The sequence below is a fragment of the Octodon degus genome, unplaced genomic scaffold, assembly GCF_000260255.1.
Source record: "Octodon degus isolate 3935 unplaced genomic scaffold, OctDeg1.0 scaffold00243, whole genome shotgun sequence".
Lineage (NCBI taxonomy): Eukaryota > Metazoa > Chordata > Mammalia > Rodentia > Octodontidae > Octodon > Octodon degus.
The window spans coordinates 992,476-998,938 of NW_004524819.1; positions in this window are offsets into that span (position 1 = coordinate 992,476).

Sequence of the window (6,463 nt, forward strand, 5' to 3'; positions counted from 1 at the left end):
CTCTGATTTCCTCTATATCTTTCTGCTGTTGCTTATTTACTATCGACGCTATTAATTCATGCATTTGAGCCGAGCTAGTGTCCTCCGCACTTGTTCTGGGGGGGCACTGGGTTTCTTCCATATGTTTCTGCATTTAATTCTTTAGTGCAGATGTTATGAATTCAGGGATTTCTTTTTTTATTTCCAGTGTGAGGTCTTCTATATCTTTCTGCAGCTGTTTCTTTATTTCAGAAGCCCTTGATTCATTGCTTTCAGCTGTGTGATTTCCAATTTTTTCTGTGTCAGTGTCCTCTGCACTTGTGACAGGTGGGCTTGCATTCTGAGGTTGCATTTTGTTCCTTCTTGTCGTTTTGTGTAGCACTGTCTTCTGACCTTTGTTGTTGATCTTTGCTGTAGTTATATCCTTCACATGTAATGAATTTCAGGTGCAGCTCTACAAAGTTTAGATTTATCCAGCTGCATCCGACTTGGGTCTGGCTGCTGTGCTCAGCTCCTTCCCGCTGCTGCCCTTGAGGGTGAACCTGTTGTGTCCCTGTGCCAAGATGTTCTGCTACTGGACTAGCTGGGTGGGTCTATCCTCTACACTCTCTGCAGGGATTGCAGCTGCAGGGTTACACCCCTGGTGTGTATGCCAGGCCTGAGCTGTGCCTGAAGGGGCAATGTGAAGTAGGGGGAAGAGGAAGCTCTCCCACACCCTCACCGGACCTGGGCTAGGACTGGGTCTGGGAGTTCCCTGAATGCGGCAGAAATTCCTACTCCTCAATACCCTTTGTATATTGAAAGTATTACAGTTATCCTGAACTCAGTCTGAACATACTATATGTCCCCTCCACATGTTGCTCTTCTTCCAACTGGCTCCCATCATTCTCAGGGTACAAATATCTATAATCTAAAAATTATTATACTGTCACCTGGCAGGCATCCCCAAACACAAAGTATGACCCTCGAATATCAAAGTGCAAAATATATTTTACAAGGATATTCAGTAACATACTTGCAAAGCTGCAGAGTCAGGTTGTGACATTGGGAAGAAGCATATAGTGGAGGTTTTTATGTATTTGGTACAGGGTCTCTCTACACAGCTCATATTCATAGTGATCCTCTATGTCATACTCCCTAGTGCTGGGATGACAGGCATGAGCCACCATGCCTGATATTGACTGCTCAGTGCCCCAGGAGGGTGGGACTGGCATGGCATATGTTGTTGGGATCAAACCCTGGTTCTTGCTCTTGCCTGAGCAGGCCTTTAGTCCACTGAGCTATGTTGCCATCCTTAGAGAGGATCTTTATCTCTCATGTCTTGGTACTTTTCCTTAATGATGAAGGGAGCTCATATGTTGGGCTGCAAAGTGATAAACACACAATCTAGTTTTTCTAAACTACCTTTAGTGAATGACTTGGTGCTTTGACCAGGTCCACTTGACCAGCAGGACACCAAAATGATCAACTGTTTGTGAAACACTGAAGTTGATGGCATATATCTGTAATTTTTCAAAATTTCCATTGGTTGACTGGAGCAGTCATTGGTCCAGGGATACAGCAGTACAAAAACACTGACATTTCTGCACCAGAATTTGTCTTGTATCAAGGAAAATTAGGCTTTGCCTGAGACAAATTTCTTGCTTGGCTCATTTTCCTTCCCTCTCTTGCTATGAAGACTTCCCTTGAGTACACTTCTTTAATGCTTGTCTCGAACTTTTCTTCCAGGAATACTAAGACTCAAAGAGGTAATCACTCCCTTCTTTGGGTTACTACAATTACTTCTTCATTCCTTATTAATGGCATATTTATTACTCTGAATGACAGTGCTTTTTCTCAGTTTTATATGCATTCAGTGGAATCATTGAGTAAGGGTATGTGTGCTTTTTTTCTCCTTAAACCTTACCACAAACATGCAACTAAAAAATAAACCTACAGGCAAATCTTGCTCATGAACATAGATGCAAACATTCTCAATAAAATCCTAGCAAATAGAATACAGCAAATCATCAAAAAGGTTATACACCATAACCAGGTAGGATTCATCCCAGGGATGCAAGAATGGTTCAATATATGTAAATCTAAAAGTTTAATACACTACATCAATAAAACAAATTCTAAAACCACATGTTCATCTCAATTGATGCAGTAAAGGCCTTTGATAAAGACCAACACTCATTCATGTTCAAAGGCTTATACAAAATTGGAATAGAAGGCCTCTGACAAAAGCCATCCATGACAATCCAAAAGATAACATAATTCTAAATGGGGAAAAACTGACACCTTTTACTCTCAGATCTGGTACAAGACAAGGATGTCCTCTAACACCCCTCCTATTTAATATACTTCTGGAAACATTAACTAGAGCCATTAGACAAGAGAGAGAAATAAAAGAATGAGAATAGGTAAAGAAGATATTAAATTATCAATATTTGCAGATGACCTGATACTTTACTTGGAAGGCCCAAAAAACTACACCAAGAAGATACTAGAATTGATTCATAAATTCGGTAGCATAGCAGGATACAAAATCAATAGCCAAGAGACAAAAGCACTCCTCTACACAGAAAAAAAAACACGCTGAGAGGGAAATTAGAGAAGCAATACCTTTTGCAATAGCACCACAGAAAATGAAATACTTTTGATTTTATCTAACTAGAAAAGTTAAAGCTCTTTTCAAGGAAAATTACAGTACTCTTAGAAAAAAGGATTGTAGAAGATTTCAGAAAATGGAAACATATTCTCTGCTTCTGGATAGGAAGAACCAACATTGTGAAGATGGCCATAATCCCAAAATTGCCGTGTAAATTTAATGCAATCCCTATCAAACTATCACAAACTTACTTCCCAGACCTAAACAAATCATTTCTAAAATTTATTTGGAACAAGAAATTACCTAGAATAGCAAGCCAATCCTGGGCAATAAAAACAAGGCAGGAGGAATTACAATTCCTGACTTGAAATTATACTGCAAGGCCACTGTGATAAAATCAGCATGGTACTGGCAATGAAATAGACCTGCAGATCAATGCAATAGATTAGAAGACAGTGAAACTCCTATGAACACACTCAGCCACCTTATTTTTGACAAGGGGCCAAACATACTCACCAGAAGAAAGATAGCCTCTCTAAGATATAGTGCAGGAAAAACCGGCTCTCTAAATGCTGAAAACTGAAACTTCACCCAGGTCTATCACCATGCACTAAGTAAAGTCAAAATGGAATAAAGATCTAAACATTAAAACAGAAACACTAAATCTCCTGAAAGAGAAAGTGGGAGGAACTGTTGAAAACATAGGGGTAGGCAAAGAGTTCATGAAAAGAAATCAAATCACACGGGAAAGAGGTGACAGAATTAACAACTGGGACCTGCTCTTACTGAGAAGTTTTTGCACGTCAAATGAAATTACCAACAAAGTAAAAAGACAACCTACAAATTTGGAAAAAATCATGACAAATAAGTACTCAGACAAAGGTATGCTCTCTATAATTTATAAAGAACTAAAAAGCACAAGGGCCCCAACATTTAAAGACCCAGTCCAGAAATGGGCATCTAAGATGAACACACACTTCTCAGAGGATGAAATTACAAAAGCGAATAAATGTATAAAAAATGTTCCACATCACTAGCAATCCATTTAATGCAAATTAAAACATCATTGAGATATCATCTCACCCCAGAAAGAATGGCTATCATAAAGAAATCACCCAACAACATATATGGGAGAGGTTGTGGGGAAAAAGGAACCCTTCTCCATTGCTGGTTGGAATGTAGACTGGGGCAACCGTTATGCAAATCATTGTGGAGACTCCTTAGAAAAGTTGGACTGGAAATCCCATTTAAACCATCTATTCCTCTACTAGGAATTTTCCCAGAGGATCTGAAAACATTGTATCATAAGGATATATGTGTTTCTAAGTTTATAGCAGCACAATTTGTGATACCCAAATCTTAGAAACAACCAAGAAGCCTATCAACTGAGGAGTGGATGAAAAATATGTGATATTTTCATACAATGGAGTATTACTCAGCTCTAAGCAATGATAAAATTGAAGGCTTTATATTTAAGTGGATGCCACTTGAAGATATACTCATAAGTGAAATAAACCAGACAGATATTTGTAAATATTGTATAGTTTCCCTACCATTAGAACTCAAAAGAAGACATAAAAATAGAAAGGTATAATACACCTAAAAGGAAAGCAAGAACTTGAGGAGTAAACAATTAAGAGATGGAAAGAGAAGAACTAGGAAACATGACAGTGGCCAAGCCATACAGTTATATGTGGAAGATGGGTAAGCCAATGATCCTGACAATCTTCAGAAGATTTTTGAATCTAGCTGTTAATTGGAATGATTCTAACCCTAACTATGTATACTGATACCTGTGAACTAAGCAACTGCACTGAAGATGGCAATTTGTCCTAGTAGGTGCATGCTTGGAGTGCCTCTCATTCTGATTTTCTGAATACGGGCTGCTTGTCTTGACATGCCAGTTGCTGCTGTGCTGTCTCTGGGGTAGATGATTGTTCAAAAAGAAGGGGTTGGTGAATGTAAGCAAGAGACAGGGTAAAAAATGTTGCGGGAATGTCCCGCTATAAGGTTGTATATGATTACATTTCCGAACTTATGTGTGAAAATATGGATTATATAATTCTTTATGCCTATTTTTGAAATATATTTTAATTTTTTAAATGTTCTTTCATCATATTCTGTAGGGACTTAACGTTCAACATATCAATACTTGATGAAAAATACCTGTTCCATGTTATGCCGAAGATGTTTGATATTCCAACAAATAGTGAGGTTAAGCTTAACAGCCTAGGTTATATGGTAATAACAATAAGCTTCTCTTCTGGAGGGTTAACAACCTATGTTTGCAAACCAAAATTAGAGATAAAGGAGGGCCACAATGAAAGTCAGCATTTTGGCCCTAGCCTTCAAAGGTCAATTAACACTCAGGACTTATGAGAACTTGCACTGTAACGTCATATAACTCGGTAATGTCCCAAATATTGTGATCTAGGAGATTACGGGGCCAAAGAGGAAAGGGATCGATGATGTAGAGTGTGCCTAAGGAGAGTCACATGGAGAGAAAACATTCTCTCAGGCTTTCACAGAGAGCAAATTGTTCAAGCAATGGCCATGACTCCTCCACATGGCTCACACATACAAAGGATCTACAAACTGTGGCACAGGGTTTTAGTTAAATCCTGAGGGAAAAGTTGCAAAAGTTAGTTATTGTTATATAGGTCTTGCTTTATCTTGGTCTTAACCATCCAGTAGAAAAGCATGAAAATGAAGTATAAAACGTAAAGCCACATTAATATGCTGAGCTTTGAAAAGCTCAAGTGAACAACTTTGACATTGTCAGTCTTATGGAAAACCCAGTACCTTATGGACTGCTGAACTCTATTGGGAGATTCTGCTAAATTCAAGCACCTACAATATTTAAATGACTGTGGAATGCCCTTCTCTGACAAAACTAACCAAAAATGTGGGATAGAATTGAATAACCATTTTGTATCTGTATACTCAAAATAGGATAGATATACAGATCCACTCTCTTAATTCAATGAATAGAGAGGTTTGTTATAATAGTGTTTGAAACAGGATATCATGTCTGCATCTTGTACAATGAATAACTAACCACTAAGACAACAATATGCAATGTATTAATTACTGTAAATGTTCTAGTAATTTGTTGTGAAACTGTCTCGTTGATATTTGTTTCTCAGTAAAATTATTTTTTAAAAAACTTTACCACATACTATATGTAAATGTGACTTCAAAAATGAATTATTGAGTAATTTTTCATTTCTATAATAAACTATGTGAAGAAAACAACTTATGATGGAAAGATTTATTTTAGCTCATGCTTTTAAGTGTTTTACTACCTGCCTATATACATGACGAAGCAGTACAATTTTTTATGAAATGTAAATATTTTAGAATTTGCACACCAGAAAATCTTCATCACAACTGTCTAACTGCCACTGTAGTGTGAAAGTAAAGAAAATATGCAGCTCTGATTGTAGTCTAATAAAGCAGTTTTTAAAAAATAGGGATTAGCCAGGTTTGACCCACAGGATGTAATTTGCCAAACCTTGCAAATTTTCTGAAAAATGGGTCACACCAACTGTGTTTCCAACAGCTTTGGTCAGCCACAGATAGTATTTACATATAACTAGGACAGAGTACCTTCATATATTATTAGAAATTAACTAACAAAGAAGCAAAATTTCCAAACAGAAAACTTTCTTAGCAAGTAACGGATCAGATGAATAAATTTTGCCTGCTTTTTGTTTTTCCAAAAATGATCTTGAGGGGCTGGAGAGATGGCTCCGTGGTCTAAAGCACCTACTTGGAACAAGCTTAGCAAAAGCATCAGGGACCGCGGTTCGATCCCCCAGCACCACATGCCAGCCAGCCCCGCCCCCTGGTGGGCTGAGCTGGCCACACACACACACCACTCTCTCTCTC